At 34.6% G+C, this 13,635-nt stretch overlaps 1 protein-coding gene across 1 annotated transcript in view; it reads right to left on the reverse strand.

The window, feature by feature from the left end:
- Positions 1 to 13,635, reverse strand: part of LOC128244639 (flavin-containing monooxygenase 3-like) — a 41,354-nt gene that overhangs the window by 21,604 nt on the left and 6,115 nt on the right. The window lies entirely within an intron of this gene.

Below are 13,635 nucleotides of genomic sequence, written 5' to 3' on the forward strand. Positions count from 1 at the left end.
CGAAATAGCGCCCTTCTAGTTATTAAAATAATTCAAAATATGCTTATAAGCAATTACTATGAATACTTTTGGTAAACTCAAAAACACAAATAAAACATATTTCTATAGATTGTCTGAGATATATAATTTGTTTTCACTTGTTTATTAAAGATAATCATACGCATTGTTTACCATTCTATACGAAGGTCGCACTTGACAGTTAGTAGTTGTCATTTTAGGCTTTACAATATCAATACTATTTAGATGATTGACAGTTGTTGATCGGATAGAAATTGCGAAGAATTAATTCCTGTTGGATTACCGATTTAATTACGACCATGGATTATACCGGTACACATAGCAGAGCTTGTCACGTCAGCCAGGTACAGTAGTATGATTATTTTGTAAAAATGTAAAATCACTTTTCAGTAAATCATACAATGAAGATACCAATTTCATAAACTTATGACATGCGGTTGACCAGTTCAGAAATCGCTATGGCTGAACGAGATATTGTCGCTGAAAAGATGGATGGGGTGTACCGTCTGTAAACCTCAACAATGGATGAGTGAGATGTTTTGACTGAGATCAAAGGATGGGAACACCTTTCAATTACCAACACGCTGGTTGAGAGATTGAAACTAAAAAGATATACAGGAATTGTGTGACAGGTGAACTCTTGTGCCATGCAACACCATTTTTTGTAAATTTAGAAGTTGGGCGGGGAGGGTGCGGGAGGGTTATCCCCTCCTGCCAAGTGAAACCATGGCGAAGCGCAAGATTATGACTGAAAAGATCCATGGACGGTTGCGGTCCGACACCATGTGAATGATAAAGATTGTATATAACATTAAAATATTTAATATGTAAAAATATACGACCAAAAGTGGATTAATTGTTAATTATATGTATCATAGAGTACACAGTGACAAACACATTTTTTATAATTCTCAGACCAAGAGATCACCCAAGGGACCGAATCGCCCCAATCAGATAGCTCGACTGGCCACAACTGCAGTCCAAATACCAGGTAACTGAAATGCAACACCACTTTTTTATGACAGATGTTATTAAATTAAGAAGTTGGAAGGGGAGGGTGCGGGAGGGGTTCCCCTCCTGCCAAAAAAACCCCATGGCGGAGCGCAAGATTATGACTGAAAAGATAAATGGACGGTTGCGGTTCAACACCATGGCTTTGTGAGCTATTGTGACTGTATAGATGAATGGTTTTGCTTTGATCCACAGATTGTGTAAAAGATTGCAAATAAATAGTACAAAGTGACCCCTCGTGCCAAGCAAAACTATGGGAGATTAGAGATTGTGACTGAATATGTTGAGAGCAAGGCTGATACCATAAGAGTGCAAGATTGTGATTGAAAGACAAATCGGCAAATGCGGGTTGATGGTTTTGCTGTGGGCCACAGATCGTGTGAAATAACTAAATAGTCAGTCCAGGGTGTGGAGAAGGCGAACCATCTTGCCAAACAACCTCCATGACTGAGTGAGAGTTGCCATACCCTTACAATGAAACAACATGGCTTTGTGAGAGAATCATCAATGTTACTAAAATACACTTACTTTACAGGTGCACCTGTATGTTATCAAGCTGTGCAATTCTTTATTCATACGTTATGTTCTATATATATATTAAAACTTTAAAATGGAGGTGCACCTCTTACATAAATACAACTGCACCTCTATATTTAAGATGGAGGTGCACATCTTTAATATACAACTGCACCTCTATATTTAGAGCGTCATGCCTTTTCTTAGACCTGCACCTTAAAAAATTAGGTGCAACTCCATTTTTTTCAATTTACATCGCCGTTTAGTAAATTTTCACCCAAATGGTAAGTCAAACTGTACTGGCTTGCTAACACTCAATTTCATGGTCAAGTTTGTTATAAAATTGCCATTGTGTCAAAATTTCTGCTTGTTAATAAGTAAAAAAGTCTAAATGAGATGCCTAAAGAAGTTTGTGTTGTTGACAGTAAATACTGTAAACACTCTCTGCGATTCACTCAAATCTGCATGCGATAATGCACCAGACAATTGTAACCCCCCCCCCCCCCCCAGGTCTGAGGAATAGTGGGGACTTTGACATTTGGTCCAGCCAACCCTGGCTAAAATCCCCGCCCTGTGGGGACTAACAGATGGTAAGATCCCTGCCAAATGCCCCTGCACCCCAGGGACCCTAGGTAAGGCCCATTACCCGTTATATTTAAAGCGAAGACAAAACCACCGCATTCACCCGGCACTGAGGGCCACCTGAAAGGTAAACACACGGCCCATTTCCCCCTCTATCCCCTGTATACCCCGGACCTGGGGGGCGTGGTTACAATGACTAGTGCATAAGACCCCAGCTTCTCGATAAATCTTGAGCGTAACGGACTTAAAAAGCTTGAACCTGTTATAAAATATTTCCATAAATTGGGACAAAGAAACATGACATACAAAATAAAAAAGTCATGTACGTACAGTGTACTAATGCTCAATAGCAATATGTTTGGTCATAAAGAAGTTGTGTTACTATAGTTTAGATTACAGTGTAAATCACTTGTTAATGGGATATGTAAGATTAGCACAAATTACAGACTTTTTTTGTATTTCAGAATGCATCCATGCCACGTGGTTTTTGACATTACTGCTGTGGACAGATTTTCAGCAATGCAGGTATTGCCATGGTATGGCAATAAGTTTGGAAATAAACCCGTCTTTTGTCAAGGTTTCCCTGAAATAAATTGCCAGTATGTTTCTTGCTCTTTGATATTAACATTCGCTTGTTATGACATCATGATCAGTGTTTATTTCAATAGCTCATTGATGAAGTGTTTCTTTCCGAATTGAATTTCTTTCATGCCGTTTTTGTTGCGGCTTTGAGATAATATCATTTTCTAATAAAACTGCTGACCTTCATTGGTCTTTGGACTGTATTGTGCATCTATTCGCACATTTTGTTTGCTCTTTTAAGCAAACATTGCATTAATTGCAAACAAGTATCACATCTTACTACACATGATGCAGAATTATGTTTCATTTAGTGTGCATATGATTTTTAGCTTATGATCATGAAAAACATCTACTTAAACAATCACAGCAACACAATGAGATTCCTATCTAAAGAAATATTGCTACTTTTCATTCATTCATACTGTCAATCATTCATGAATGTATTCATTTACTTGAAATAAATACATTGAAAAAAATTGCATCTCAACTCTGATGGTAAAAGCAATAAAAAGTGAGCAGGGGGATTGAGATAAGTACATTTTCCCTTTATGCATTAAAGAAAAAACCTAAATACACTCAAAATGCCTTAAAGGTACACCAGATTGGCACCAAAAATATTATTTTCTGTAGCGAATCTCGGTACAATTGTTTCATAAAATTTGATCAAAACATTCAATCTGTGAGAGTGCAGCTTTAATAAATTAAAACACTAATTAAAACACTGGTTGCTGAAGCCACAGAGGTATTTTCAAGGACAAGAACCAATGCTGATCAAAACATGGTCTAGTGATGGAATTCCATACCCGTTCTTGGCAAGGATTTTTTAGAAAGGAATATTGTGTGCAAGTAAGAAAGATTTCTTAGAAAGTCTAGTTTAAAGGCTTTCAAAATGCATCTGAGTACTCGATTAGTAAAGATTAACCTTTGAGTTGTTAAAAAAGTTATTGCAAATCATCCAAAAGACTATATATTTAATATTTTTTGTTATATATTTTTTTGGAATTAATGAACTTTTCTGCACATTTATTGCATTAATGCACCAGTCAGTTGTAACCTTGGACCCTCCAGGTCCAGTGGTAAACCGGGGAAAAGGGCTGTGTTTTTGGACTAGGGCACTTGTGGCCTAGTTCATAGCCGTAACCGCGATGTCTGCATTTTCAAGCCGCATCTGGGGGTTCACTGACGTAATGTAATCATACGCTGTATTTTGATTGGATTGCCGTTAGCGAATTTGAATAATCAAAGGAGTACCAGAACTGATTACAATGAAAACATCCAATAACAATAGTTCTCCTAACAAGACAAGCTAATTGTATATTCTTTTAATGAAGCACAAGAAATGGGTACGTAGCGAGTGAGTTAATCGGGTTAACTACATGAATGTTCTTGCATACGGTCAGATTAAATGCAATAAGAATATGAACATATTGGAAAAGTACGCATCGACATTTTCCGTTCAAAGCTCTTTATTGATAGACTGGTAGCCGCTTTCTTTTTTATCCGAAAAGCGACCAGTATCAGTTAACCACGGTGCCCGTCGCGCATTCGAAATGTCTTGTGGGTCCGTAAACCGAATCAAGCATGCGGTCTAAGTAGTAAACAACCAGGATATTTGTTGTCGTTGTTTTTAAAAAGTAGTGTTATCCTTTGTATAGAATGTTGGTAGTAATTTATTAACAGGGCTGTTCTTTTTTTCGACATAATTTGCATGTTTCCGTGACATTTTCTTTTTAAATAAAAAGTTTATTATTTAACTAATCATTGCATGGCACTCAGCACTTTTTAAATACAGCATGATTTTTGGTATTGACTGTTTAAATACTATTAATGTAAAATAAAAACCATATGCCGCGTATCTGTATAACGTTATAACTTGTGTTTTTGAGGAAAAGTAAATTCTGGTACCAGTCTACTGTATTGACTCATTTACTCTGATCAGAGCGGCCGAATGATTCACACATGTACATGTTATCACTACTTCCGGATGCTGATGATGTGAATTTTATACGTGCTATATTGAAGAAATTTATCAATAAAGTCGCCATTGAATGATTACCACCATCAAACGGATTTTTTGTCATCTTACCGTGGATAGCATGTTTAATTTGACACGTTGAATTTCAAGCAATACAAGTTCGTTTGATAAAATCATGTGATTTCAATTTTGTAAAATGGAGATAAAGAAATATCAAATATGCGCATACTTATTTATGGAGTTTCATTCTATATGAAGCCAAATGTATGAATATGCGCACAGCATCTGGCTTATGAATATGATGAGTGTTTACCTTTGTGCATAGAAATGTCCTGGAGCCATTCTCAGTGTAAGTACATCTTGTTCAATGACATTGTGTGATAAACCATCGGCATTTGCCTGCTCACTTTTGATTTCTACTCTTATCATGCACCAGTCAATTGTTACCACCCCCCTCGGGGTATACTAGGGACAAGGGTAGTGTTATCACCTTTCAGGTGTCCTCGCAGTGCCTGATGATTGCGGTGGTTTTTTCTTCCCGCAAAATATAGCGGGGAATTACCCTTACCTAAGATCCTTGGGGTGCGAGGTTATTTGGCAGGGATTTTACCACCAGTTCGCTCCCGCAGGGTAGGGCAGGGATTTTATAGGGGATTGGTTGGACTGAAAGTCCAAGTATTCCCCAGACCTAGAGGAGGAGGGTGGGAGCGGGCGTGGTTACATTTGACTGGTGCAAAAAGTTCTTTTTCTGAAGACGCTTTGTGCTCACTTTTTGTTTCCTAGCCAAGAATGAAAATCAGTAATCACCCAATGTTGTGGCATAGTGAAGTAATGTAGATTTAACCTCACAACAGTCTTTCTCAAATGCTGTCCAGGCTTTTTTATGCTTAAGAATAACTTACCTGGCGATGTCAGACCAGGAATCGTCTTGGCATGAGATTGGATTACTATGGATCAGTATGCACCAGTCAATTGTAACCAGGGCCTCCACGTCCGGGGGTAAACTGGGGAAATGGGCCGTGTTTTTACCTTTCAGGTGGCCCCGCAGTATCGGGTCTTCGTGGAAAATACAGTGCGGATGTGGCTTAACCTAATGTCCCTTGGGTGCTGGGGGGATTTGGTGGGGACTTTGCCATCAGATCATCCCTGCAGGGCGGGGATTTTAGCTTGGGTTGGCTGAACCGAAAGTAAAAGTCCCCGCTATTAATGGGTGGGTTGGTGGATAAATATGTTTATTTAAACCTCGCAACTAACATTGAAATACTTTTTCACTGGTAAAGTTAAAGTGAAAATTTTATTTTGAAAAACATACAGTTCATTTGTCAACTTTAAAAATATTTTTGATAAAAACATGCGGGCTGCATTTACAATAGGAAATTTCCATTCAAAATATATTTCAATAAACTTGAGCGAGATCAGGTTTAACATCAATCATATTGAAACAGAAAAGTAAAACAGTAATGACCAAACTTTTCAAACCTTGGTTCTAAAGTATTGTAACACAACTGTATACATGTATGTGAAATACATAAGAAATTATCATACGAAAAAAAGTGACATTGTTGTAAATGAATATTATTGTTGCCAAACCAAACAGTGTTCGACATAGACAAACTTATTCATTCAATGAAAATGTATAAAAGAAACATTTTGTTTTACTAAATGCGCTTGTAAATAGTTTTAACGTAATTATGCAATGAGACACCTGAACAATGAGAAACATGCCAAAATTTACTGCCTAATATAAAATGACTGACTGCGAAGATAGTCATGGTATTAAGTTATTAGAGCTTTGTACATCATCATGTTTACGCATTGCTTATGGTCCCATTGGTGAAATAACTTAGTTCATATTTTCTCGAGTGTAGATAGCCGACAACCGTCAATGGAGCGGATTATTTAACAGGAGAACGCGGTGACCCCATCAAAATTAGACAAGATTACGTCACAAGACAGGTCACCTCCCACACCTGTTGAAGTCTTGCATGAACGATCAACAGCGAAGAAAAAATCGAAGCAGAAACGCTAAACCTGACTCTTATTAGTGATGGTTATATCAGAACCATAGTTGATGCTGATACTAATTATAAGACATATAAATTAATAATATCATAAAGAAAAATATATAATATAAGAATAAGTACTGTTTAGAAAATATTGCACAGTGTCAAACATATTACATTATCATGTGAGATTAAGAAATATTGCACGGTTTTATTGCTTTTCCAAAGACGTAAATGATGGTTGTATATTGCACAATTTAAACGTTGGTAAAAATAGAAAAAAATATTGCACTGTGTTTAAACATATTTCATCGTTTTATGTGATATTACAAAATAGTTCATTTCAAAAGAAATGAGACAATATTGCACTGCACATTTTAAAAGATTGTAGTATTAGAAAATATTGCATTGTTAGTGTTTAAACAATATTGCATTGCCATGTGTATTAGGAAATATCGTACGGCTTTTAAATTATCAATCTACATGAGCATACTGTTATTATCCGTGAACATTACGGTCATTGTTCGCCGCGGGGACGGCTATAGTCTGTTTCAAAATATGTTTGTCCTTTATCAGTACCGGAAAGGTAATCATGCATAACATATTTTATTTAGTACAGTGTGAAGTCTGGCTTCAATGTTTATATAAATATTTTTGGTATTGTTACATTTTCTATACATAACAACATGTACTTTTTTACTAAAAGTCTAACCGTAATTGTACTAGAAATGTTCTATATGCAAGGTAAAGCGCTTTTATGTACACATATATGTCTAACTTGCTTTTCGATTACGAGTAAGCAGATTTATATATTACGAGCTTGCATTGTATATATACTTTTTTCCCATCAGATAGGTGTTAAACGGTATCTCAAATAAGAACTACAAAAAATGACATGTGATATTTGGAAGCTCTATAATGAACAAAAAACACAATTTACTTGGATACGAAAAAATCAAACGGATAAAAGTAGAATAGATTTTTGGTTGATAGAAAAAAACTTAGTACCACAGATATAAGGCCAGCAATAATTCAATTTACAGACCACATGGCCATTTCTCTTAAACTTAAAGCGCCGTCTAAGGACAAGGTCACTGGAAATTTAACAATTATCTTCTTGAAAATGCAAAATATATAACACATATTGAAAATGATTTAAGGAAAATCATTCAATCAAATATAACAAGTCAAACAAAATGGGAACTATGTAAGATTGAAATAAGAAATACTACTATAGATTTTCAAGAAAAATAGGGAGAGAACGAAATAATCGGTTGAATCAATTAGAAAAACCCCTTAAACATCTTCAAAAAACCTTTGATGAAAATCAAGACGAAAGTCTATTGATACCTATTCAAAACATGGAAACAGAGATAAATGATATATATCAAATTAAAACCATTGGAGCACGAATTCGTTCCAAGGTGAAAACAATACCAAATATTTCCTAGGATTAGAAAAGTCGAGGCAAACTAGAAAAGTTATAAATTCGCTGAGAGTTGGTAATACAAGAGTTACCGATATACACGAAATTCTAAAAGCAGAAAAGGCATTCTTTAAAGACCTTTATACGTCACACTTAGAGATTAACGCGAACTATTTAAATTGTGTTAACAAAATTGATTTAGAAAAAAACAATAGATGACAAAATGGCAAATACCTGTGAAGTTCGGTTTACATATGATGAAGACAAAAACGCACTTCTAGAAATGCAACTAAATAAAAGCCCCGGGTTAGATGGTCTTACAGCCTAGTTCTATAAACGGTTTTGGTATTTAATTGGCAATCTTGTAATTGATTTTCTAAATGAAGGATATGAAAAAGGTGGACTTTCTTAACTCAAAAACAAGGTGTTTTTTCTTTACTGTATAAAAAGGGAGATCCCGATAATCTAGAAAATTGGAGACCAATCTCCTTACTTAATTTAGACTATAAAATTGCCGCGAAAATACTTGCAAAACGTTTACAATCTGTTTTACCGACAATAATTAATAATGACTAACAGGGGTACATCGATTTCGCTGATTTATATCAAATGCAAGGAGCCATTTTGTTTTTAGATTTTAAAAAGGCGTTTGATACCATTGAATGGCCTTTTATGTTCGACATTCTTGCTAAGCATAATGCGAAGAGTTCGTCAAGGATGTCCCCTGTTCGCTCTTTTATTTATAACAATTGTAGAAGTCCTTGCACTTATATAAGAACATGTGAAGCGATTAAAGTTGTGAATGTAAAAAAACACTTATTTAAAAATCACACACCTCGCAGACGACACAACCCTATGTTTTAAAAATGAAACTGAAATCCCAGTAGCACTGGAGATTAATCATACATTCGGCAATTTTTCCGGGCTGAACCTCAACATACTTAAAACACAAGGTCTATGGATAGGTACTTCAAAATACAATGGCATGGATAAAATGTACAATATCAATTTTACGTCAAAATATATAAAATCCTTAGGTATTTATTTTGGAAACAACAAAACTGAATGCATTAATTTAAACTGGGCGCCAAAAAATTGAACAATGTCAAAAGCTAATAAGCAATTGGAAGAAACAAAAGTTAACCTTTTTTGGCAAAATAACTGTTATAAAATCATTGATGCTGCCTAAACAAACCTAGTGCAAAATATTTTAACTCCCAATCATGTAATTAAAACGGTTAACTCTTTAATACTTAATTTCATTTGGAATGACAAAAGAGATAAAATTAAGCGTACAACCTTAATAGGAAATAAACTCGAAGGTGGTCAGGAAGTTCCTGACTTAAAATACTATTCTAAAAGTATTAAACTTAAATGGGTAAATTTCTTAAAATCAAAATCAAATGCAAATTGGAAAAAATCGCATCATATTTTCTTGATCAATTCGGACCAAATTATCTTGTCTTCAATATGAATTTAGACTCACTTAAATCCCTATCTGGACAAAACTTAAACTTATGTTTTCTACCGAGACTTGATCAACACGTGGTTAGAAATTAAATCAATTTCAAGGTCAAACAATATCAAGAATGACTTTTATTCAATTAGAACTCAAGTTTTATGGGGAAATAAATATATTAAATTCAATAATAAATTTCTACTATTCAAACACTGGATTGACTCTGGATTTATGTTTCTAAACGATATAATTTCATTATCTGGTGAGATAGACGTGAGAAGAATTGTGCAAACCTTAAATGTGAAATGTAACTGGATTTCAGAGGTGAACACAGTAATAAAAGCTATCCCAAACGACTGGAAAATTGTAATTAAATCGACTCAATCTGTAAACACAAAGGTTAAAACGTGTTTAAATCTTAAATACGGTCAAAAGCAGTTAGACGTTCTCACCAATAAAGATATTTATCATATTTTTTGTAACGCTGTATTTAAAAAACCCTTCATACATAAATACTGGCAAGAAACTTTCAACAAACCAATCAACTGGCGATCATGGTATTTTATTTAACATTGGATAATTCCAGAAAATAAAGTTAAACAGTTCAAGTTCAAACTACTACATAACATCATGACTACAAATCTAAACCTATTCCGCTGGAATATCTCAGCAAGTCCTCTTTGTAATCACTGCAACCAAGTCGAAGACTATGACCACTTTCTTATTAATTGCCCGTATCTTTCTCATTTTTGGTCGAAGATAAATGACACCTTTAAACATTGTAATATACATAAACAGATGAAAAGCCTCAAAATACTTATAATTGAATATAAAATTGAATACAAAGAATATAATATTATCAATACTATTCAATCTCAAATAGGTCACTGTATTTACAAATCGTACTTTTTATCTGAAAGAAGGCAGAAATTTGTTAACTTATGTGCATTATTAAATGCCGACCTTTTGATTATTCAAACATTATATAAGAATAAAGGAATTCATTATCCTTTTCTCAATAGGTTCATTATGAAATTTAAAAGCAACTAAGAATATTCTGTTAACAAAAAAGTTATATTAGTTTAGTAAAAATGCAATGTTTTAAGATGAAATAGTTGTATATCGTGATTTTCTTGTTCATTATTTGTCATATTTATGATTTGTATATGATTTTATGAATAAAAGGATCACCTCTTAGTGATTCCAAAAAGAAAAAAAAACTTCTGTGAATACTGTAACGATTTTTTTTTGTAATGAACATGTCAAAATATCATATGCACACTTAGGATTTCGCAAAAGCAGGTCTACGGTTGATGCAATATTTATACTTATGTCATAAGTACAAAAATATTAAGATGTCAATGAACGATTGTATGTTATATTTGTCGATATAATGAAATGTTTTGATTCGATATAGAAATGCGTTGTGGCTTAAAATGTTTACATGTGGAATCCAAGGCAAACTTCTTAGAATCATACGCGATATTTACCAACAAGTTAAATCTTGTGTCAACTCGTGTTCTAATTATTCTGAGTATTTAAATATGCTGTTGACTTACGACAAGGGGAGGTAATGTCCTCTCTATTTATTCTGTAATTGTTGAAGACTTTGAGTTGTATCTGCCAAATAAAGTTGAATGTTGTTCACAATTGTATGATATAGTATTAATGCTACTGTTTTCCGCAGGTAGGTGACATGGCCATTGTAGGTAAAACACCCACATAATTACAACATCATTTAGACACATTATATGAGTATTGTAATACATTGGGACTTAATTTAACTACCTATAAAACTAAAATTATGTTTTTTGGTAAACGTTGTGGATTATCAAACACAGAGTGTTGGACCTATTTTTTATGAAAACGAAGCTTACGCCCAAAACGGAGTTACGCCTAGAAGTTTAAAGCCATACGACCTGAATTGAAACGGAGCCACGGACCGTAACCCACAGTACCGTTCAGGTCAGCGATAAAGTATCTTTATTCATATTTCCCTTGCTCTTCGGTTCGATTGGAATGGTACCCGTAATTTACCTGAAAATGAGTAAAATGTGCCAACAGTGACAGGGCGGTTTACCAGGCGATGCATATAATGTAGAGAATTTAAAAAAAAATGCATATAATGTAGAGACTTTAAAAAAAATGCATATAATGTTGAGAATTTAAAAAAAAAAATGTAGGTCTTCTTTATTTAATACATATGAAATTCAGTGTGAATAAAGTGGTTTCCTGTCAAAGAATTTAATCTGTTATTTATCAATAGTTTCCCTTGTGCATACTTTGAATAACTGACTGACAAGTTTTGGATTACACTTTTTAAATAATGGTACTACATAACCTATTGTTTATACCTTGTTTAAAAGAGCATTAAAGTATCCCGATAGAGAATCTATTATGCAAATATTTTGGATTTTGTCTTCCTGATAGAAGGCAATGTCAGTATTATTAAGAGCCTAATAGAATGTGCTTTAGGTCTTATATAACTTCATTCATGCTAATTAAAATGTAAAGTTATATCTAACTTTAAGCACCAGTCTGGAGTATAGTTTTATACCTGAATCTATGAACATATCAATACAAACATACTTTTACCCCAAAGGAGCATCGAATTGCCTGATTGAATATTTGAGAGGGAAATGCGCATATTCAATGATCGAGTATAGAATCCTTGGTTGTTCTTTCGTGGACTTTTGCCTCGTTACACATTGTACACTGACTTTTCCAAGGTGGAGAAATGTCAAGGTTTCTATGTAGTGATCCCTCTATCAAGTTGTCATGTGGCCGAAATGCTGGCTCATGTAGTAAGTGTAACGAGTCGTTGACAAGTTCGTTTATTGAGGACCAACGTCATATTTGGAACATTTCTCTTAGTTTTCTTTCGAAACTACAACCAACTCCCACTAACGACAATTATTTCTATGAACCAATACAATCCCCATATGCTGATCAATTTCTTTATGGACAAAATATTTAACATTGTATTTTATTAGGCATAATTATGTTTTCTCTTAAATCCGCCCTTCAGATCCATCTCAAAATAGTTGAACCGTTGAACATAACACTTAGCATAACTTTGTTGTTATTGCTTACTCTCTGTAATTGTTGCAATTGGAATGGATATGGGTTTTTTCATAAACGAAGGAAAAGGACGGTTTGGTATTATTTTGTATCTTACTTTTATGGTAAAAATATTCCCGGCTAAACATAAAAAATAAGTGTGTGTTTTCCTTGTGAATGTTATTTTATAAACAGCACCATTAAAGTTTACCACTTAATGCATCTATCAAAATGATCGCATTTAAGTTTTATTTATTTTGCGAAATAATGGCCTTACAAAATATAAATTAAGCATTTAAATGTGCACATTTGGTTACTGAGACGTAAATCAGACGATTGATAGTTTTCAGTCATTTGTTAACTGCCATGTATTGCAATTTCTTTTTTTGTTTTGCCTTGCAGAACAACTTAACAAATATGCTTACCAGATAGTTGTTACATGCCATACATTTAACAAATGACCAACGTTAACCAATTTCATAAACGAAGCTGACGACGCCGACGAAACAAAAGCTATGACAATACCCCGCGTTTTATTTATGCGGAAAATAGATAGTTAATATAGTTAAAACTGCAAAATTGTATCGTATTCACTCTTTATATCATAACGTAGTTCTCTAATAGCATAGGTGAGCATGTGCCTTTCCTAGCTCTTAGTGGACGCTTATGATTGTGTCACATTCCAGGGATAGACACTAAGGTGAGCCGTGCCACGGAGCCCAATACAAGCACTTGCTGTCCAAGGGGCCCAAGGGGTGCCTCGAGTTCCCACACTACACGTTTTACAACCACTTCCGATGTCTCATACCCTCCTTGTGCACAGAGCCGCCCTCGGGGGATACAAAGAGGGAACTTACTGAATGACGAGCATTATGTAAGACCATTTCAAAAGCGTTTATTTACTTTGGTTAACTGTAGTCGTGTTTCTCTTCACTCTTTACGGCACAATAAACCAATGGGAATCAAGTGTACATACAAAATTAATGAACAGAAAAATCTCGAA

Source organism: Mya arenaria, chromosome 8, assembly GCF_026914265.1.
Source record: "Mya arenaria isolate MELC-2E11 chromosome 8, ASM2691426v1".
Lineage (NCBI taxonomy): Eukaryota > Metazoa > Mollusca > Bivalvia > Myida > Myidae > Mya > Mya arenaria.